Genomic DNA, 23439 nt, shown 5'->3' with positions numbered 1-23439 from the left:
GATCCCCTGGAGAAGGAAATGGTAACCCACTCCAGTATCCTTGCCTGGATAATCCCATGGACGGAGGAGCCTGGCAGGCTACAGTCCATGGGGTCGCAAAGAGTTGGACATGACTGAGCAATTCTTATACACTCACTCATGTTCTCTGCTGTGGGGGCTCCCCTGTGCAGGGTGGGGAGGGGAATCACTGACCTCTACCCCTGAGATGCCAGGAGCGTGTCCCCAGCTGTGACAACCCCAGATTACCCCTGATGTAGCCTAAAGTCTCCCAAGGGGAAAAAAATCGCACTGGGCTGAGAACTGCAGCCTCAGTTGAAAGAGACGATGTGGGTAAGGCATCTGGCTCACAGCCTGGCACTCAGCATCCTCTCAGGAAACGGGAGCTGCTATCTGATCAGGAGGGTGGCCGGGCTGGACTCGGCTCTGCCACTTAGCAAGGTAGCAGGTGGCCTCGGGAGAGTGACTCTAGCTTCCTGAGCCTCAGTTTCTTCATCTGGAAAACGGAATAATAACATCGCTCACTCTCTTGGGACTGTCGGGGGCATAGGGACCACACCCCATACCCGGTAGCTGCTTCAACTTACTAACTCTGAGGATGAAGATGAAGGTGGTGGCAACTCCTGGGAGAAGTGGGGGCAAGAGAAAGGGCACTTTGCAAGTATAGCCTGGGGTCTCGAGACTGTGTGTGCCCCTGCATGAATGAGGGACACGCAGTCACCCCTGCCCATCCCTGGGAGGGCAACTGGCTCAGACCCTCGGCCCTGCCGGGACGTTTAATAATTAAGCTGGATAAGGGGTGACAGCGCTGGAAGGCCGGCAGCGAGCGGGCCCTGGCCTTGTTTGGCTTTGGTGACGTGATGGCCCTGGGATCATGGCCTTCTCAAGCCCATAAACAGGGGGCTGGGCCCCGAGACAGGCAAGGCCGGGCCAAGGTCTGTGACAATGGCCTTGTGTCCGAGTCACGCCGGGGTTGGGCGGGGTGCTGTCGATCGGGGGCTCTTTGCCACGGGGTCAGCTCTCCCCTCTCCCCTTGCTCACATCATTTCTCTGTCTCCTACCTTGCCCACCCCCTCTAATCATCGCCACCAGCGTCTCCAGCTCTCATTGCCTGCCGAATGCTGCCAGAAGGCTTCCTGCAGGTGGACTCCCACCACCCCTATCGTGGAGGGGGTCCCCTGCCCCCTCCCCAGATGAGCAAGGCTGGTGACCATGGGTCCCAGTGCCCAGGTTGGGAATCAGAGGCTGGGAGTGCTGAGCCACCAGCCCCCGGGGCAGAGCCACGGTCCAGCCCAGGTCTGGGGTCGCCCAAGCTTGCACTTAAACCCATGCCCCGGGCCAGTGCCTCTGCCCCCTCCCTCTGACTCTGCTGTCTGTCTGTCTGTCTGTCCCCCTCACCTGCCCGCAGCTTTCTCTAGACCACTTTCTATTGGTGTTTTTCTGCATCTCTGGGTCTCTCGTTTTCCACCTCAATTTCCCCTTTCACGTCCTGGGTCTCCCCCTCCCCCTCCTCCCTCCCTCGGGGTCCCTTCTTTCCGGTTCTGCGTTTCTCTTCTCCGCCTCCCTGAGCCTCTGCATCTTGAACTCTGTCTGTTTCTCCCTTTCCTGTTTGCTCCCCCCTTGCCTGTCTCCCCCTGGCCGCCCCGCCTCCGGCCGTCTCCCTGCAGCCAGCCCTTGTCCCCACGCCAGCACATTATGTCCCTGGTCGGAGCCTGACGTCAGGCGGGGCCTGGCGGGCGGCCACGGCCGCTGCCGGGCAGGCAGAGGGAGCCGCGCTTTCCCGTCCCCAGCGCCCGCCGGGCCCTGTAGCCTGGGGCTCCGAGTCTCCCCGCCTGGCCTCCGCTGGCCAGAGGCTGGACAGCGGGGCTTGGCGGCCACCTGGCCCAGGGGCCGGGGACTGCAGTTCATGCGCCTCTTTCTCCCCTTCAGCCTGACCCCAGGTCCATAAGAGACAGCTCCTGGCCCTGCCTCGTCCCCAAGGGGAGATGCTGCAGCCTGAGGACAAGACCCAGGGCTCAGCGCTCACTGTGTGACCTCGGGCGAGTCACCCAGCCTCTCTGAGATTCGGCTCTGTAAAGTAAGGCCACTGAGCTCAAGTCTGCGTGGAGGATCAGCTCTAACAGGGGGCTTACAGCCTGGGAGGTGCTCAGCCCATGGCAGGAACTCAGGGTCACTACAGGGCACCCCGCCCCAGCAGTCTTCAAGATGGGAAGCCTCGGAGAGGGGCAGGGGTCTCGATGATGCACCCTGGGGGACACAGCTGGTCTTTGGGGGGCAGGGACCTGCATGGAGTCGGGGTTGGGGGATGGCCAGGCACCGTGGAGGAACACCCCACCCAAAGTACAAACAGTGCCCCTGCTGGGAAATCCTGCCCGAGCCCAGTTGGTCTCAGGCCCCATCAGAGCCTGAAGAAGTGGTTTAAAAAATGTCATATTTCTTGTTTGGTTTGTTTGGTTTTCTCCTCTTCTGATTTTCAAAAGCAATGCCAATTTCCGTGAAGGACATCTTGAAGGGCACCTGAGCATCCTGGTTTAAAACAGACTTTGGGGGGTTAGACCAACCTGGGTTCAATCCATCTGCGTGACCTCTGGCCAGGGGCTTCATCAGCTGAGTGTCAGTCTCCTCATCTGTCAAATGGGAGCAATGAACACAGGCACGTGAGAGAGTTACTGTGAAAAGCAGGCAAAGCAGTGCCTTTCAAAGCATAGAGACCTTTTTTCTTGTCTTCTTTATTCTTCTAACTTCAAATATAGGAGATACGGGAAAGTACGGGGAGGAAAACAAGAAGGGCCCCCTCCAGAGAGAAACACGCAGATTTTTTGTGGAAATTTGGCTTAGTTAATTTATTTGTCCTAAGATCCTTCTCTGGCCTGCTTTTTCATTTTTCACAGAAATAAAACCTGATTTGGGGTTTCATTTTAAAATATCTTTGCTTATTTTTGTTATTGTTGTTTGTTCTTTCATCCGTGTGTACTCAAACAGCTTAAAGGGCCTCCAGTGAGCTGTGAGGCTGTTCCTCCCACCCCAGCCTCTGGCTCCACTTCCTGGAAGCCAACACAGTTAGCAGATTCTCACATGTCCTTCCTTCCTTTCCTGGGGTTAAATCATCTTTGGACACATGACTTCCAATTCCTCTATTCATTTTGGTTTTGTTTGTGTTTTTCAATTCGCTTAATTATAAAGTATGAGATTGCTTAAAAAAATTAGAACATACAAACAGTCAGAAGAAAGGGGAAGATAAGAAAAGTGGAATCTCCTGAAAGCTAACTTCCCCTTTCACATTTTGGAGTACATCCTTTCAGGCTTTTTCCATCACCTGATGTCTCTGCACATTCTTGCCATCCCAGGTATCTTTTTTTTTTTTTTTAAGCTCTGATCAAAGCTTGTGATGATACATTTGTATTTGATGATTAGGTATTCTGATCATTATCTGCCTTCTCCACTGTGCAGAAAGTTCCAGGAAGCAGGGAGGATCATGTCTCCATCCCCCACAGCCAGCAGGGTGCCAACACACAGTAGGCCTGTACTGAATATTTTCCAAATGAATGAATGAATGGGTGGCTTCCCTAAAGGGGTTACATAATATATTATACTACCCTGTGACCTATTTTTTCCCACTTAACATGTCGGGTACATCTTTCCACATCTCTAGCTAGGCAGCAAATCTCCATTTTTCATGTCTGCACGGAGGCACCACAATAAACATCTTTTTGATGCTGACCAGAGGCTTCTGCCCCGAACTGGGAAATTCTTTTTCAAACACAGATCCGTTAACGAATTCCATATGAGCCACCCGTGCCCCAGCCCTTTGGCCGTTTACTTTCAGCCTGACACTTCATTGGTTTCACAGACCCATTGTTTTTTGGGACAAATCAAGATTTACTGTCTCTCCCTGACATGTTTTTCCAGAGAAGCTTAAGAGTGAAAAACTCATCCCACTCCCATCCCACTGTTTCCGCCAGTTGCCAGTGAAGTGTTCCGTAGATTTGCTGAAGTTGGGAAACTTGGTATAACCCTTGACTTCCTGGCTGCCTCGTTGCAAACAGCACATATCAAGCTCATTCCTACCCCAGGGCCCTTGCACCAGCTGTTTCCTCTGCCTGGAATATGCTTCTCCTGGCTTGCTTACTTCAGGTCTCTGCTCAAATGTCCTCTTCTAAGACAGGATTGACAACCATTTTTTTTTTTGGAAATTAACCTCTCTAAGTAACTTATCCAGTTCCTAAAACTTCCTTTCTTCCTAAAACTTCCCAAAGTTTTACCTGGTGGCTCAATAGTAAAGAATCCACCTGCAATGTAGGAGAACTGGGTTTGATTTCTGGGTGGGAAAGATCCCCTGGAGAAGGAGATGGCAACCCAGGGCAGTATTCTTGCCTGGGAAATCCCACGGACAGAGGAGCCTGGCCGGATACAGTCCACGGGGTCATAAAGGACTGAACAACGAATATCATGTCACATTATGTTTCGTTACATTCATATTTTGGATCATATTCATATTTAGTGTCCATCCCCACCGACTATGTTTGTTATCTTTCCTATGGTATCCCCAGCACCTAAAACAGAACCTGGAGTATTGTTTTTCAGTTGCTCAGTCGTGTCTGACTCGGAACCCATGGACCGCAGCACGCCAGGCTCCCCTGTCTTTCACTGTCTCCCGGTGTTTGCTCCTATTCATGTCCATTGAGTCAGTAATACAATCTAGCCATCTCATCCTCTGCCACCCCCTTCTCCTCCTGTCCTCAATCTTTCCCAGCATCAGGGTCTTTTCCAATGAGTCAGCTCTTTGCATCAGGTGGCCAAAGTACTGGAGCTTCAGCTTTAGCATTGGTCCTTCTACTGACTTATTCAGGGTTGATTTCCTTTGGAATTGACTGGTTTGATCTCCTTGCTGTCCAAGGACTCTCAAGAATCTTCTCCAGCACTGCCAGTTAAAAAGCATCAATTTTTCAGTGCTCAACCTTCTTTATGCAGCATTGTAGGTGTTCAATATTGGTTGAATCAAGAAATGCTAATTCCAAGATTCCAAGCTTCCTTCCAAAGCTGAGAACTGACTGCCATTATTCATTCATTCAACATTCATCTGTTGGGCACCCTCTGTGTACCAGAGCCTGTCTGGGTGCTGGGAGGACTCCAGTGGGCAAGGCAAGCAGACCCTCCCCTTAAGGGGTTTGCTCAGTGGTCAGAGAGACATGACTACCGCTGGGTGAGGACATCCAGGTTGACTTGCTGGCCTTGGGTGGTGGAGAGAGAAAGGGGCTTGTGTCCTGACAGATGTGGATTGCCGGCTCTCACTCAGTTCTTGCAGAGCTGGGTTAACTGTGAGGCTGACACAACCAGGAATGATATCCTTGTTGCCTTTATTGCCTGCTGTTCCTTCATCATGAGTGGAGAAGAAATGAAAAAGTGATGCCAGAAACCTCTCTGCATTCCTCCCACAGGCCCAGCTGGGTCTTTGCTTGTGGATCTAAGCTCTGCCCTACTTTCTGGCTGCCCTGCACGTTGCATCCGCCACATCAGGGATGTTCCTACCGTAGTGGCCACAGGTCCCCGACAGAGATGCCAGAAGACGTGCATTCCCGGCCTCCCTTGCAGCTTGGTGCAGGCCTGGGACTTGGGGGTCACCAGTCAGACACGCCTGCTAGAGATGTATAACCAGATAAGGGCAGGACAAGAGGTGTGGAGGAGAATGGACCTGGCCCTCAAGGATGCATTGGGAGGGGTCCCAGGAGAGTAAGCAGGCTCCTTTCTGAACAGCCCTTCCAGAAGACCTGGGCCTTGTTCCTGGCTGAATAGCCCTCAGTCCTAACTCTGTGGCCCCCCTGGGATGACAAGTACTAACAGGTATTAAGAATGTTCATTGGAAGGACTGATGATAAAGCTGAAGCTCCAATACTTTGGTCACCTGATGTGACAAGCTGACTCATTGCAAAAGACCCTGATGCTGGGAAAGACTGAAGGTGGGAGGAGAAGGGGGCGGCAGAGGATGAGACAGTTGGATAGCATCCCGACTCAGTGGACATGAGCTTGAGCAAACTCCAGGAGATAGTGGAAGACACAGGAGTCTGGCGTGCTGCAGTCCATGGGGTCACGAAGAGTTAGATATGACTTAGCGACTGAACAGCAAGAACAAGATTATTCATGTTCTCTGACTCCAAAGTCCCTCTTCTGGAATTCTATACTGAGGAAATAATCACAAATAGTGAAAAATGTTCAGAGATGTTTGCAGTAGAATTATGTAGAGTACTGAGGAGTCAGAAACTACCTAAACACCCAGTGATCAGGGAATGGGTTCAGTTATTTAGGCGATGATCCCAAAAAGAAGACAAGAACTGATTCCTCCAGCAAAATGTTAGTGGGATGCTCAGGGTCAAAAGTTAGTGGGACGCTCAGGGTTAGGTACATCCTTGAGTGGCCAAGAAAACCCCAAAATAACAGGTGAAAGAAAAGCTTGGTTTTCTCTCTTACACAAGAGAAGTGTGGAGGTGTTGGTCCAGGACTGGTGGGGTGGCTTCATACATTTGTCAGAAACGTGTGTTCCCTTTCTCTTGTGGTTCTACCATGGCCCAAGATAGCCACTCAGTTCTGGTCGCAACTCTGCATTCCAGCCAGTGAGGAGGATGGGAAAAAAACCACAGACACTCTCGGTGAGGACTTGGACGTGATATCCCACTGGCCAGACTTCCTTGGTGGCTCAGATGGTAAGGCGTCTGCCTACAATGTGGGAGACCTGGGTTCAGTCCCTGGGTTGGGAAGATTTCCTGGAGAAGGAAATGGCAACCCATTCCAGTATTCTTGTCTGGAAAATCCCGTGGATTGAGGAGCCTGGTGGGCTACAGTCCATGGGTTCGCAAAGAGTTGGACACGACTGAGCGACTTCACTTTCCCATTCTCCAGGACTTGTCACATGGACACTCCTAGCTTCAAGAGAGGCTGGGGAGGGACTTGCCTAGTGGTCCAGTGGTTTAGACTCCAAGCTTCTGATGCAGAAGGCACAGGTTTGATCCCTTTTTGGGGAACTAATATCCCACACGCCACACGGCATAGCCAAAAAAAAGGCTGGGGAACGTAGTTTATTTTTCTGGGTGGTCACTTGCCTGGCTAAAATTTGAGATTTCTATTACTAAAGAAGAGGGAGAGGTCAGAGAATTAGAGGGAAGCATGGGTCTTTGCCACAATAACAACGATGAAAATAATGTCCAAGAGGATTCTGTAATAACATTTAAAAATTGTACAGTTTAGGAAAAGCAAGATTTGAAATTATATGCAGCGTGTGATTGCAACTGCACAACAAAATTTCTAAACAGAGGAAGCCACTCGAAGGACAAAACTGTCGGCAAGTTAGCCTTTGTGAGGAGTCCTAACAGAGATGTCATGTTTTCTTTTCATTCTGTATTTTCCTAATGTCAATAATAGAGCAGGCCTAAGTTCCTGAAAGAATCCCTGTGCAGATTATAGAATCTACCTGAGCTATAGTTCATGTCATGCAAGTTTTCTCCTCGAATGTGCCGAGGTGGCCAGATGGGGAAAGAAGAAACGAAATGATCTCGAGTCACAGACAACATGATTGTGAATGGAGAGAAAGCCAAGGAACCCACAGAAAGTGGTTAGAAAAAGAGGGCCCTGGGACTTATCACAGGTTCAAGTCACAGCTGTGCTGAAATGCCAGCTCCGTGACCGGGGACAAACCAGCTGCCTCCCCGCGTCTGCATCTGCGCTGGGGAAGGAAGAAGAGCCTCCGCCTCTGGCTGTGATGAGGGCCCAGAGGAAGCAGCTCCCGCAGAGAGCAGGCAGCAGGGCCTGGCGCCGAGCAGGCTCTCCACCAGACGCTCTCGGCTGATTCCGTCCTCCTAGGGGACTTGCGGCAGTGTCGGGAGACCTTTACCCCTGGGGCAGGGAAGAAGCTACCGGCATCTAGAGGACCAGGGCCAGGGATGCTGTTCGCGTCCCGCAACGCACAGAGCAGATTCCCTCCCCAGGGACTGTGCTGTGTGGGCTGCGCTCAGGCGCTCAGCCGAGTCCGACTCTTTGCGACCCCATGACGCAGTCCGCCAGGCCCCTCTGTCCATGGGGTTCCCAGGCAAGAACACTGGAGTGGTTACCAGTCCTTCTCCAGGGCATCTTCCCGACCCAGGGACTGAACCTGAGTCTCAGGCATTACAGGCATCTTCTTTACCATCTGAGCCATGGGGAAGCCCCTACAGAGACTACCCAGCCCTAGATGTCATTGGCTCTGAATTGAGAAGCGTTGCTCTCAGCACGCCTCAGTGTTACCACCGTGGGGCTTGTTTCCTGGCGCTTGCTGTCATGAACCGCGCGGCCGTGGTCAGCGGGGTCACACGCCCGTGGACACGTGTTCTGAGCGTAGCGCCGCTACGGCAGCCCTGCTCTGCCCTTCCCTAGCCTCCTGGATGCCCCCAAGAGGCCTCCTGCCTCTTATCTCGGGATCTAAACTAGGGGTTTGGAATGTGTCTGCGCCCAGGGGAGCTGAGAGAAGGCGCAGGACGGCCGCCGGGCCCCCACGCAATGATGAAACCCGCGGCCTCCATGGGGCGGTTTCCGCCCCGAGCTTCCCACCCTGTGGCTCGGCCCCGCTCCTTGCCTTCACCCGAAACCCCCCGAGGTAGGTGCTGCCGTCACCTCCATGTCAGAGAAGAGCAAACAGGCTGCGAGGCAGAACAGGAGACAGCAGCTGGCCCCAAGGGCGGCTCTCTGTCCCCAGACCTGGCTGGTCTGGCCCCGGGGTCCTTGTCCCGACCGCACGTCAGAACCACCTGGCGACTGAAAACCCCGGGGTCCCGCGTGGCCCCACTGACCCCTTCAGGTCAGGCTTGGGTTTCGGAATCAAACTGATCTTACCTTGACTCTTGGCTCCTCCACTTTCTGGCTGTGTGACCTGAGGTTTGTGGCTTTACCTCTCTGAGCCTCAGGTTTGTGCTCTGAGAAAAAAGGGGTAGCGTTAGCTGCCCCCTCAGAGGATGGCCATGAGGATTCAGCAAAATGCCCCATGTCACAGGCTGAGTGTGGGACTTGGTGTGCAGTAAGCATGTGTTGAATGGCGGCTTTTATTTTCATTTTTGGAGCAAGGTTTAGGCAGGTGTGTGTGAGTGTGTGTGTGTTTAAGCTCTTTAATTAATTCTCTTGTGCCTGGCTAGTTACCTCTCAATTCATCCATTATCTATCCAATCAACTATCCATCCATCCAATCATCTATTCATTCATTTATCCAACACATTTATTTAACACAAACTGTGTGCCTGGCTGGGCTTCAGTCTCTGAGGACACAGAAGTTCCCCTCACGAAACTGACAATAGCAGTGTTGAGAGAACAGAGTAGAAAATAAATGAATAGATATGTTACATACAGTCATATGTAAGCAGCACGGGACGGAACTCCTCTTCCGGATGGGGTGAGACGCCCATGTCGTCTGTCTGCCTTTCCAGACCCCCTCCCCACCCTGCACTGTGTCTCAGGGCAGATCTGTGTGCAGAGCGTCAACCTGGGGAGCCCACGCCTCCCCACGGCAGACATGAGAACACTCACTTTCTCAGCCTCCCTCGCAGCTTGGGTGCAGGCGTAACAGCTCTGTTTGAGAGACAGCAAGGAGGCCTTGGAGGTAGACGTGGGACTTGACGTTCAGACAGGCCCAGGGGCTTGTCTGAAGCCGAGCAGTGGGGGCGTGGCGGAGGCCGAATTTGAATCCAGGGGCACTGGATTCCCCAGCTCCAGCTCTTCCCTGGCTTATTGTCCTCACTGCAGGAGGGTTGCGTCGCATTGAAAGACAGGGATGGAAAAGTTAAGAAGTTTGGCCAGTGTTACAAGCTGAGGCCCATTTTGGTGTTTATCAGTCACACACCGTCATCCAGGCCTGGGCCTTGCATTTCATAAGCATGGGCTGGCAACAATCCTACAAGGTAGGATGAGCAAATCTGGGTTTGGAATCTAGGTTTGGAGAGAGGGGTCAAGCAATACGCTTGAGGCCACACAGAGAAGGAATCGGGATACAAACCCACTGTGTATCTCCAAAACCTTTGCTCTTCGGAGTACACCCAGCTTCCACCAAGGAGACCCATTGAAGACGTAGCACCATTGTGTCTGACTCTGACCACACTCTGAGTCAGGGTCGGCATCTCAGACTTCTTCCCACTTCCAGATGAAACCCAGAGGTACTACATATGGTAAGCTCTCAATAAATAACATGTCAACACTGCAAGAAAGCGTAACCAACTTGCAGGATTTTGCTTGAGAATTTCAGAGGCTCAGAGGCTCATCCTTCTCACATTAGTTTTTTCCTCCTGAATATCCCTCACATGAAAACTCTAGCTGACTCATTCTTTGACCTCATTTAGTTCTTCTAAAATGGTGACTTTGAGATGGGACAGTGTAAAGCATTCAGTTCAGTTCAGTCACTCAGTCGTGTCCGACTCTTTGAGACCCCACAAACCACAGCACGCCAGGCCTCCCTGTCCTTCACCAACTCCCAGAGTCCACTCAAATCCATGTCCATCGAGTCAGTGATGCCATCCAACCATCTCATCCTCTTTCATCCCCTTTTCCTCCTGCCTTCAATCTTTTCCAGCATCAGGATCTTTTCCAATGAGTCAGCTCTTTGCATGAGGTGGCCAAAGTATTAGAGTTTCAGCTTCAACATCAGTCCTTCCAACGAACACCCAGGACTGATTTCCTTTAGGATGGACTGGTTGGATCTCCTTGCAGCCCAAGGGACTCTCAAGAGTCTTCTCCAACACCATAGTTCGGAAGCATCAATTCTTTGGCACTCAACTTTCTTTATAGTCCAACTGTCACATCCATAAATGACCACTGGAAAAACCATAGCCTTGACTAGATGGACCTTTGTTTGCAGAGTAATGTTTCTGCTTTTCATGTAAAGCATTATACCCGCCCCCCACCCCCCATTCCCAACCTGGACTGTAGCACTTCTCTGTCCCTATTCCATCTATCCATGTATCTATCTGCCATCAATCTACCCACTCACACATCCATCCACCTGTCCTGTTCCTCACTCTAACCTTCCATTTATTCCTCCACTGATCCATAAATTCAATCATTCTCCATCCATCCATCTATCCTTTTACCCACCAATCCATCCACCCACACCTCTATCCACCTACCCTATTTACTCAACTCTATTCACCCTTCCATTCACTTCTTCGTTGATCCATACATTCAAACATCATTTATCTGTCCATCATCCATCTACTCAATAAAAACAAACCAACCATCCCCTTTGTGCCGAGTGCTATGTTAGACTAGAAACAAACAAGACTTGGTGCTTGACCTCAGAGTCCAATGGGAGAGACAGATGTGAGGGATGGTGTAGGAAGATCGCACTCATTCATTTTTCCGCACATGTTCCATACCTCCTCCTCTGTATCGAGCAGCGATAGATGCTGGAGAACAAAGATAAAGGAGACGAGGTCTCGGGCCCACGTCCTAGTGACAGAGACAGAAGTAAATATGAACCAAGGCAGGAAGTACTCCTTCAGTAATCATTTTCTCTTTTAGCACGTGTTCGCTGATGCCTCCCACATGCCAGACCTGAGCCCTGGGGACACCAAGTTACAGAAGACTTGGCCTTAAACACTTGGAGCACAGTCCAGTGGAGGAAATGGTCCAGTGGAGAATTTCAGCAGAAAGTGATATGAGCTGCTATCTGATGAGGGTGAGAGCAGGGGTCCCCGGAAGCGAGGAAGGCAGCCAGTGGAGGTTTCTGGAGGAGTTGGGGCCAGGTCTGAGCCCAGAGGATGACGGGGTCACCTCAGTTAGCACCACTTTCCCATGCTCCCCACAACTTTCTTTTCTCCCTTCTTTCAGGACAGGAAGGTCAGACCCAGGGCCCCCCAGGACACCCCCCCTCCCACCAAGGCAGCCCTTTTGAGACTAGGACTCAAGTTCTGTCTTGGGACAAGGCCCCGGGCAGCTGGCCGGCCGAACCTTGGAGACTGTCCCACAGTGACCAAGGTCCATTGGTGACATTGAGGTTGTTTGTACAAATGTGCTCCACTTGCTAGGCAGTCTTGTTCACAGAAGAAAAACAACGACTCTGCTGGCATGACGTATGGTGGGGTGTTGGGGGGGCTGAGACTGTCTACCATGTATGGTGTCCTGGGGAATGGTGGCATGGATGCCAGTGGGCGGTGTGGGAAGGACACAGCAAGGCGGAGAGAGAGGTGCCGGGGCAAGAGAGCATGCAGGCCTCAGGAAGGACTCAGGGCTTGATTGCGATGGCAATAGGAAGCCTCTGAGCTGGACTCGAATGGGCTAAGATATAAGATTCCAAACCTGCAGAGAACGTCACTTTGCTACACAGCAGAAACCAACACAAGAGGTACAGCAAACCATGCTCCAGTGACAATTAATAATAGTAATCATAACCCCTCCGGATAGCTAGCAGTTAAATCACTCGGGTATGCATTCCTTCCCCCAATAGTTGAGCGCCTACTCTGTTCCAGACACTCTTCCAGGCACTGGAGAGAAACAAAGGGGAATGAATGTAACAAACTCAGACTCCGCCTTCCTGGGGCCAGAGGGACACAGACCCTACAGCAAATAATCATACAGTGAAACGCAGACAGTGATCAGAGCCGTCAGGGAGGGCTTCTTCGAGGTGAAGCAAAGGCAGCTGGTTTAGTGCTTTATTTAATCAGTGGATGTGGAGCACCAACTGTGTCAGAGACGCTGGGCGAGAGGGGTGTCGCACGAGCTGGGCAGACCCAGTTCCTGCCCTCGAGGCGCGGACAGTCAGTGGAGGAGACGCACCAGTGAGTGGACCGCACCAGCCTGGTGAGGGAAAGGCAGCTAGGGTACCGTGGGAGCAGGGAGGGCTTCCTGGAGGAGCAGGGTGGGAAGGAGTTGGGCAGGATTGTGCGTGGGGTGAGGGGGGGGATGGCGGGGATGGCGGGGGGAGATGCTGCAGGCTTGGGAGAAGGTTCAGATCCACGGCAAGGAGACCCGAGACCGTGGATGCAGAAAGGCAGGGGGGAGTCTACGGGGCTCCCTCTGTCTGTCTCCCCCGTCTCTGCCTCTCCACCTCCGTCTGAATCCCCTCTTTGCCTCTCTCGTGACCGGCCTCTGTCCTTGCCCGTCAGCGCCCGACAGCCTCTCTGATTCTCTCCCTGCCTGGGCCTCTCAGCCTCTCTTTCTCACTGGCTCTGTCTTGCCTGCCCGGGTCATCTTCGCGAGATGTCACTAAGAGACAAGGATACTGGGGGGAGAGCAAAGCAAACGGGCGGGTGGGCGGGAAGCGAGGTCAGGAGCACAAGGACAGCTGAGCGCGGGGCCGGGCGGTGACCGCATGTTCTGTTTTGGAGACAGCTCCGGTCAGGGGCGAAGGTGGCTGACCACGAAACCTGATAACCGGGCCAAACTCGGGTTCTCGCCAGCCCTCCGGCCAGCAGCCCCGTGACCCCGTGGCCGCCGCACAGAACCTCCCGGGGGCGGGGGCGGGGGGACGGGAAAAGGGCCCGCCGGCACTTTCTCCTCTGGCGGGCGGGACTGGCAGGAAGGGGTGGACACAGGGAACCGTGAATTCTCAAGCCAGCGCTCAGCATGGCTTAGAATGGGAAAGCCCTGCTCATCTCTGCATCCTTTCCCAAGGTTTAACAATGCATGAAGCACTGACGGGGTGCCGGGCGCTGTGCTGACCCTCTCAAGTGGAGCATGGTGGCCTGAGATCAAGGACCATACAGCCAGAGCGTCTGACCTTGTATAAGCTACTTAACCTCTTTCTTCGTGTGTAGAATGGGACGGAAGCAACACCTGTCTCAACCCCTGGAGGTCTAGATTAATATGTGAAGTGCTCGGAATAGCACACGGCACACAATAAGTGCTCAAGAAAAACCGAAGCTATTGTGATCTCAGCTCTGTAATACGAGAGGCAAAACTGGGGAGGCAGAATGAAAGAAAGTGAAAGTGTTATTTGCTCAATTGTGTCCGACTCTTTGCAACCCCGTGGTATGTCCATAGAACTCTCCAGGCAAGAATGTTGGAGTGGGTTGCCATTCCCTTCTCCAGGGGATCTTCCTGACTCAGGGGTCGAACCGGGGTCTCCTGCATTGCAGGCAGATTTCTTTTTTTTCTTAACCAGGGAAGCCCGGTGAGTCAAGGTTGAATTCCCACTTCATCCCTTCCCAGCTCTGTGACCCTGGTTAAGCCTCATAACTCAGTTGGGTGTCAGTTTTCTTATCTGTTCATTGAAGATGATTTTTTTGAAAAACTTCTTTGGCGGCTCTGGGCTTTAGTTGCGGCATGCGAGATCTAGTTTCCTGGCCAGGGATTGAACCTGGGCCCCCTGCTTAGGGAGCTCAGAGTCAGCCACTGGACCACCGGGGTAGTCCCCAGTTAAGATGATCAGGGGTTTGAGAGCTTCTGTGTACGTATGAAATAGATGGAAAGCATTCACTTCACAGGTAAAGAAAGTGTCCAGGGCATTTCGTCTTTTGCTCCACGTGCCCAGCGGGTTCCGCGTCTCCAGACCATCTATGATGCACTTGTTTCTGTGCTCTTCCCATCCTAAAGAACCACAGCGGCCGGTCAGAGGAGAGCAAGGCGCCTCGCAAACTGAGTCCTGACAACAGTCTTCCGAGGCAGGCATTATCAACCCATTTCACAGAAGCAGAAACTGACTTCTGAAGAGATTAAACAGGCTGCCCAAGGCAGAGGTTCACGAGCACCTGCTCCCCTGGGCCGCTCTCGATGCGAACTCCTGTGACAGCCCCACCATTTCCTGCGCCGTCAGAGGCAACTAGGGCCTCGACCTCTCTCACACGCTCAGCTGTGTGTTCCTGCCCCCACGCCCCCCAAGCCTGGCCCAGCACTGGCCTCAGGAACGCTGGCTGTTGTCAGATAGAATCTACAAGCCCAAAGAGCTGTGCTGTCCCCGAGTTACCTCTCCACATTCTCAGCCTGCTTCCTCATCCTCTGCCAGCCAACCGGAAGGAAACTCTGCATGCCCTCGCACCCCAAACACCTTCCTCTCTGCCAGGGCGAGACGCAGGTGACATGCACGGGGAGTGTGGACATGGGGAGAGAACGCGGTCTGGAGCCCCAGAAGCCTGGGTCCTCACGCTTTGGCTGTGTGACATTGGCCATGGCACTTCCTCTCTCTGAGCCTCAGTTTTCTCATCTGTAGAATGGGCACAATCACCATAATATCCACCCCTTCAGTAGAGGCAGCATGGGGTCGATGCTAGGAGGGGTGCTGAGGCCCCCTCGCCCAGCCCCAGTCCTCCAGTGTGGCTCTTCATGGTCAATGGTGAGCCGCTCATGAGACAGTGGAGTGGTTAAGAGCATGAGCCCTGGGGTCAAATCCTGCCTCTGCCACTTGTCAGCTGTGTGATCTAAGACTTAAGTGACTTAACCTCTCTGGGCCTTAGTTGCCCCATCTATGAAGTAGATGCAAATAATAGTGCCCATCTCTTTGAACTGCTGTGATGATCAAACGAAATCACAAATGTAAAGAATAGGACCCTGCCAGGTGCACGATGAGGGCTCAGAGAAGAGTTTGCTGCTCTTCAGGGGTCGAGGGGGAGAGGAGACCTGGTGTCTTCTGCACAATGTACGAGGAGCGTGTGCCAGGGGTGGAACGGGCGGGGTGGGGGGGACAGGGGAAGGATCTTGATCTGAACTGCGGGGCTGTCAGAAAGCTAGGCCTGCATATTGGGGGCAGGGCTTTGCTGAGGTCCCCCGTGGCCCCAGGAAGGCCTGTCCCACCCACATCCGTCCTCCCCTGGGAGCCGGCACGGTGCTTGCGCCTCCTTAAGGGGGAGGCTCCGTCCTTCCTGCCGCTCAGCCTGAAACCTTGGAGCCACCCCTGGTTTCTTGATTTCTGCTACATCTGGTCCAGCAGGGTGTCCTGTCTGCTTTTAGAACAGATCTAGAATGTGAGATCGTGATCTTCCCCCACGTCCCCTCCTCCAGCGTCCTCCCCTGGGCCTGAGCACCGTACCCTTCTGCCTGGACCATTGCGGTCACCTCCTCTCTGGTCGCCACCCTTCTTCCTGGGCCCTGACAGTCCGTTCTCCACACACAGTCAGGGGGGCCCTTCCAGAACCTCGGTCAGACCACCCTGGGCTGCTCAGGACCCTCTGGGGCTCCTGTGGACCCCAGAGGAAAGCTTTGCGCATCTAGGAAGGATTCCGGTTCCCACGCGGCCCTGGCCACACTGGCTTCCTCCTCGCCCTCACACATGCCCGGCAACGTCCCAGCCTCGAGGCCTCTGCACTTGCCGTTTCCTTGGCCGGGAATGCGCTTCCTCCAGTTATCCGCATTGCCCAGTCCCTCATGTCTTTCGAGTCTGTCCTCAAATATTTGCTCAGCGAGGCCTGCTCTGGCCCTGCTCCCGCATGTAGAGCTGTACCTCTCTGAGGCGTGCCATCCCTTTCCCCGATGTATTTTTCTTCTTAACGCTGATTGCTAAGGAGACACATCTGGAATGCAGCCTACTCAGTTGATCTATCAGCGTGTGTCCCTAACTCCAAAACGTCAGTGGCAGGAGCAGTGTTTGGACATGTTAAGTGGGGGCTGCCCCTGTGCCTGCTGAGGCCTGGACACTCTTCCGGGGACTCAGGACCCAGCAGAGCAAGACACTGCGCCCCTGACTCCTTGACCTGCTAGCCTCACGGATCTGAACGCTGCCACCAGCTGAGCAGGGAACTCTGAACCAGGGACTGCGTCGCTCCCCGGCCTCAGTCTCCCCATCTGTGCATGGGACAGTGATCCCTCCCCCTCAAGGCCATCATGAGGCTCAGTGGGCCTCGGAAGCGCCCAGCACCCAGTGGGCCCTTGATCAAAGCTCGGACCTCCCTGGTCCAGCACCCCCCACCCCCTGGGGCTGGCTGTCCCCCAGGGGACTGTGCTGGGAGCGTTATTTTTGACTGTCACTCCAGCGGGCTGGGCAGTGGCTCTGAAGGCTGCGGGGAGACCACAGGGAGAGCAACACCCCGGCTCTCAACGCCAGGAGACCGCAGCGAGGAAACGTCAGGAGAGCCGCCCTATGTTCACCCCGTAGCCTTTTCTGCAAAATTATGTCACGTCGCCCAGCGCTGTTTATAAACCGAGCGCTGTTTACAAACTTTCCCAAGCAGGGTGCCAGGGGAAGGGGCTGCAGTCCGGTCTCCCCACTGTTCCACCGCCCCCGGGCGCTGTCGACGGCCCCTCCTATGAGCCCACGTTTGCACACAGCAAAGCTGGGGGGCTGGCCTCCGGCCAGACGCTGCCCGTTTGTTTCAACACCTCCAAGTGCTTGCAGCTGACCAGCCCTGGGTATTTTTAAAACCCTGGCCTGGGCCAACCTCTTTGTCACATTCCGGTCGGGGCTCGGATCAAGCGCCTGCCCCAGTTAGGGGAGCTGAGGGTTTGGGAGTTGTTTGACAACAAACCTTTCACCAAATTCCAGGGCCTGTGAGCCTACTGTGTGCTGGGCCCTGTAGCAGGAATGGAAGCCCCCGGGGGGCCAAACTCACAGAGTCTGTCCTCGAGGTGGCCGCAGTCTGGAGGGGACAGGGTGACAAGGGCTAGAATGAAGGCTAAGACAGCAATTGTAACTCAGATTTCGGGACTTCCCTGGTGGTCCAGTGGCTGAGACTCCACGTTCCCAGAGAAGGGGGCCCAGGTTCCATCCCTGGTCAGGGAACTGGGTTCCACGTGCCTCGACTGAGCTTGTGTGCTGCCATGAACGATCCCACGTGCTGCAATGAAGACCTGGCACGCCAAATGCATAAATAAACTTGAAAAAAACCCCAAACTCGAACATCTACAGGGCCAGTAGGTGTGTAAGTGAGTGAAGTGGGCCCGGTGAGAGGAGACAGGGAGGGAGGGGACCTCCGTGAACCGGCAGGCTCAGGCCCGTGAGGAGGCGACAGCCGCTCCCCAGCTCTGACCTCTGTCATCATGAGGGGAGCAGGCTCCATGTGCTGAGAGCTTCAGAATTTTCAAGAGAGGCTGTAAATCCAGGTCTATGTGGAATTTCATGCAAAAAATCTCATGACTTTTAAATGTTGGCAACGAATTTTTTAAAAAATGTTAAAAACATTCTGAGAGCCAAATGAAACCCATTTGTAGGCTGGACTCTGCCCACAGAGTCAAATTGATGGGGGCAAGCCGCTTGTGCTTGCTGATGAAAACAGATGCATTATAAAATGTTCAGCAAATGTGAGCTGAGGACCTACTACGGGCCACTTCTAGTGTTCTAGACCCTAGGGAAAGCGCAGAAAACCAGATGGTTGCTATTCCTGCCCTCATGTGGCCGATATCCCATGGTGTGCTGGAGCTGGTTTGTCCTGGCCGGCCAACTCTGCAAGCTGGCTTTTACACAGCCATCACGAAAAATCTAATTATTCAAACTTACAGTTAAATTAATGATAATAGAGATAAAGGAAGCAGCTACTCAAAACTCTCCACTTTCTAATTGACATGCCGTTTTCTACATTCTTGAGGTTGCTGACATCTATTATTGCATCACAGAACGACTTTGCCTCATCCGCCATGCTCTACTGGAACGAGTGTCTGATGGCAGGACGCCGGCCGTCTCTTCTCAACCCCACCTTCAGGGAAGTCACGCTGGGAGCTTGAGACTGGCCACAGGGGGAGAATTCACACCACGGAAACTGGCAAATGTAAACATCAGAGCTCCCTCCTTGCTGAGAGCCAGTCAAACATTTAGCAGCAAACTATAGTGCAACAAGTATACTGATAGTATGTGATATGTCAGACAGCGACAACTACGATGAAGGAAAGCAAAGTCGGCTGGGGTGGGCGGTGAAGGTGCTGGCTATTTCACCTGGGCAGGTCATGGAAGCTGTCTCTGTGGTGATGCTATCTGAGCAGAGACCCGAGTGAAATGACAGAACGAAGCAGACAGATATCTGGTCGAAGAAGTTTTGGGCAAAGCGAACAGCAAGCGTCTGCCTCGGTTCAGGGATGAGTTTTCTAGTTCAGGAACAGGGAGGAGGTGCGTGTGGTGGGAGCAGAGGTGGACACAGGTCAGATCATAGAAGGTCTCATGGGCCACAGAGAGGAGGAGGTTTTTATGCTAAGAGGGAAGAGGAGTTCTAGAGAGCTTTGCGCAGGGGTACGACCTGTCTTAATTTATCTTTGACAAAGGTACTTCCTGCTGTGATGGAGCAAAGCTGGAAGCCTGGAGACTAGGGAGGAGACCGTGGTCACGTCAAGCGGGGGAGGGTGGCGGCCAGCTGTGCCCTGGCGGCCTGTCCACAATGCTGGTGCAAGAACATGGATCTGGATACATTGGCATTCAGCAGCCGAGTTGACAGGCCTTCTGATGGGTGGGAAGTGCGGGGTGGGCCAACAGGGACTCAGATATACCTCCCAGGCTTTGTCCTGAGCATCTGGGTGAAGAGCGGCACCGTGTACTGAGCGGGGAAGATGAGGGGGAAGGGCTGGAGTTTTAGGAGGGGAAAGGGGAGGTTCTGAGGTTCTCTGTGACATCTGAGGGGTCTGTGTGACACCCGTGTGGGGTGACCACTCGCCCCTTGGACATCAGGGTCTTGCTAGTAGGAGCAAAAGGTGGTTCTGGAGGCAGTCTCATGGTTGCTATGGCAACCCCCAGGCAGGGGGACAGTCCTGCTGGGGGGTCGGGAGGAGGGTCTGGGAAGGCCCCAGAGTGGAGGAATTGTGATGGATAGATGGGAGAAGCATCTGGCAGGTGGAGAACGTAGGGACAGCCTCCCAGGTGCAGGGCGCAGCAGGGCGCAAAGGCACGGTCTCTTTGGAGGATGGTGTCGGAGGGGGCCCAGGGTGGGAGAAAAAGCTGGAAGGGCCCAGAAGGGCAGACCTCTCAAAGGGCTGCTGTTTTTAGCCAAAGGAGGCGGGAGTGTACCCTCAGGGCAGCGGGCAGAGCCTGTCAGCAGGTTCAGGGCACAAAGAACCCCTTGGGAAGGAAACACTGCATCCGCTCTGGCCTCAGGTTGCACACGCGGAGGGTCCCCTACCCTCCCTTGTCCACTGGTCCCCCCGGCACCCTGCCCCCAGTGAACACAGCAGAATACCCCTCCTACCCAGCCCAGGGAACTGGCCAATCCAGCCAGGTTCTTGAACCCCGGCTAACCAGGAAAACGAAATAACCCTGAATATTCTGGAAATGTTGGTTTCTGGATTCCCATCAGGTGGAAGGGCCAGGAGGTCACTTCCCCAGATTGAGGGATGATTGAGGTAAACACGACTTGGCAGGACTCGGTGTTTACGGGAACTTTGCAGCCGATCTCGGGTACCATCCTGGGGACGGGGAGGTGGCCCTGGACCAGGGTCTGCCCTGCCCCCTCCTCTGCAAGTCTGCATTCAAAGGCAGGCTTTCTGCCACATATTTGCAGTGTGATCTTGGGCACATCATCTTTCTGAGCTTAATTTTCTTATCTGTACACAAGGGTGACAGTGTCCCAGGCCTCCTGGAGTTGCTGGGGAAGGAAATGAGACAAAACAGATCAACAGTTTAGCTCAGGGGCCTAGCTCACACCAAACTCCCAGTAAATGCTGGCTGTCAATCATTATTTGCAAATTTTATTCATTATCAATCACTTACTGTATAAGTAGGCATTGAGCTGTAGACACTATCTCATTTAAACCCCATTCCTTCCCTGTAAGAACTATCACTGACTCCATTTTACAGACCGGGAAACTGAGCCTCTGAGAACTGAGCTGGCTTCCCCGAGGTAAGTTGTCATAGGGGACGCAGCTAGGATTTATCTAACCCTGCATTTGACCTCGTAGCCCATTCCGGCATTCATTCTGAGTTCATTCCGGGTTCTGCCTCCTGTGAATCGAATCAGGCGCCAAAATTCTGGGAAACAATAATCCATGTGACCCCCAGTATCCGTCCACTCCAGTTGGGAATCCTGCCTTTCCTGGAGCCAGCCGGTTCAGGCTGCACCCTGGGCCTGGGGCCTGGACAGGACATGGATGCTGGCGGCAGCCCCCCCCGGCGGGGTATGCAGGGATAGAGCCGTCCTAGGCCAGCCTGTGGCTGTGCCTCTGAAATCAGGAGTCCAGCCGGGCACCCATGTCCCATCAATAAACGTGCCCCAAAATAGCTCACGGGGCCTGGCCAGGGCAAGAGGACTGGGACGTCCTGTTCCCACCGGCTCTGGCCAGAGAGTGACTGTGTACTTGGCCTTCCCCTTTGGAGGCTGCTGGGAGGGAGGGCAGAGCTCATCCTGCCTGTGGACTCATGGGAATGAGCTGAGCCCTTGGGCACCAGCAACCCCAACCTGGGACGCTGCAATGCTTCCCAATTGCGCTGCAGGTGGAACCGGGCCAATGGCTTTTATCTCTGTAGAGTCTCCTGGGGAGGTTAAGAACTTGGTGTGGGTTCAAATTCCTAGCTGTGTGCCTTTGAGCAAGTGATTTCCCAGCTTCGAGCCTTGGTTGTCTCACCTGGAAAATGGGAACAAACATTTCCTAGGATTGCTGTGGCGCTTCAGTGAGAACAGGTTGGAGATTTGGCAGGCTTACTATCTATTCCTCTTCCTCCCTTGCCCCTGCAGTGTGAATTCCACCAGGCAGGAATCTTTACGGTGCACTGCTGAGCTCCAAGGCCCCTGGGAGGTGCCCACGGCCATTTGTTGAATAAATGATTGAGTGAATGAATGAGCAGAAATGCCAGGCACACAGCAAGTACTCAGGTAGGCCTAGCAATTCTTACTAGCAGTTTTAATGTGCCTTTGAAAAAGAGAAACTCAAGGATCAAATGTGACTCACAGCCAGGATCGGTCAAGATGTGGAGAAAGTTCAAGTGAGTCAAGGGGAAGAAAGACAATTGTTACGCATGAAAGGGCCAGAGGGAACCAGAGAATGCGAAGCAGGGCAGGTGGACGGAGGCCGCCAGAGGTAGGGAGACACGGGGATCGCGGTCACTGGTCTGGAGTCTCGGGTCTGGGATGCTAGGAGCACCAGGCTGTTGGTTTGATGTCCCGGGGAGCAGTACCTCCTCACTTGCTCCCTCCCGAGTCACCAAGTAAGTGTGAACGGGGGGCCTCCGGGGCTTCTGCACCTGAGGATCTGAGTATAAGGGGAAGAATGAGCAGGTTGGGCGGCTCATGCTCATATAATCACAGCAACAGCGCTGATTCATGGTCCTTCAGCCCGCCTGCGGCCAGGCACAGGACTTGAATGCACCAATGCTCTGAATCTTGCAGACAGCCTTAGGAGGAGGGTACGACTCTCACTACTCCCGCTCTACAGATGGGGGCACTGAACCCCAGCTGGCGTGGGCTGCCCCAGGTCACAAGCACAGTGAGTGGTCAAGCCTCCTTTGCAGCACTCTGGCCACATGTGACCACAAACACACAGGCTCTTCTGCCCCGGGGCCTGCCTGAGCTGTCCCTCACCTGGAACACACTTGGCCTTGTCTTTTGGCTGGGCCAGCATCACACTTCCTCAGGCCCCTCTTTGCACGCCCCTGCCCTGACCTCTCCCCACCCCCAGCCCCTGCTGTCCCTTGTTGAGCTGTGATGGCTGCATATTCATCTGTCCTCAGGGTCTGGGGCTCAGCTGAGGAGTCTGTGTTTTTTCTGGGGCTCAGCACCCGGTGCAGAGTGGGCACTGCTGGAAACTGTGGGATAAACGCGCCCTGGGGTACAGCTGTGAAGCAGGAGTCTTGAGTCCAGCATTGCACCTGGGCCACGTGGTGGGCAGAGGGGATGCCAAGACCACCAAGTCTCAGGTTACACTCTGGGGCCTGGGCTGTCCAAACACAGAGACACGCCTGTCCAGGGGTCAGCACTCAGGCCCCAGGGCACAGTAGTGGGTGTTCAAATACCGGCAAAGCAGACTTCCCTGGTGGTCCAGCGGCTTAGAATCCACCACTCACTGACCTTGTGACCTGGGGCAGCCCCTGCCACCTTTCTGGGCCTCAGTGTCCTCATCTGTAAAATGGGAGTCATGACAGTCCTACCCATCTCCTAAGTCTTCCGCGGGATTCAGGACCTGCCATTGGAGGGGACACAGATTCGATCCCTGGTCCAGGGAGATTCCAACCAGGCCGGTGGGCCACAAACAAAGAGAAACCTGTGCACTGCAACTAGAGATTAGCTCCCACTCACAGCTGGAGAAAGCCCACGCGCAGTCATTTATGCCAGCAAATAAAACAAACACTGGCATAGCTACCACCCTTCCAAGGGACCCTGGGCATGTGATTTCACCCCTGTGGCCTCAATTTTGTCCATCTGAAAACTGGGAAAGTGATAGGGTTAGTGTGACCGTTAAATGAATTGAATATCTCATCAGTGCTTAGAATCATGCCCGTGTGTACTTGCTAGGTCGCGTCAATTATTTCTGACTCTTTGCTATCCTATGCACTTTACCCTACCAGGCTCCTGTGTCCATGAGATTCTCTAGGCAGGAATACTGGAGTGGGTTGCCACGCCCTCTTCCAGGGGATCTTCCCGACCCAGGGACCGAACCCTTGTCTCA

This window comes from Muntiacus reevesi, chromosome 2, assembly GCF_963930625.1.
Source record: "Muntiacus reevesi chromosome 2, mMunRee1.1, whole genome shotgun sequence".
NCBI classification, from domain to species: domain Eukaryota; kingdom Metazoa; phylum Chordata; class Mammalia; order Artiodactyla; family Cervidae; genus Muntiacus; species Muntiacus reevesi.
Note: the sequence above shows the minus strand (reverse complement) of the source record.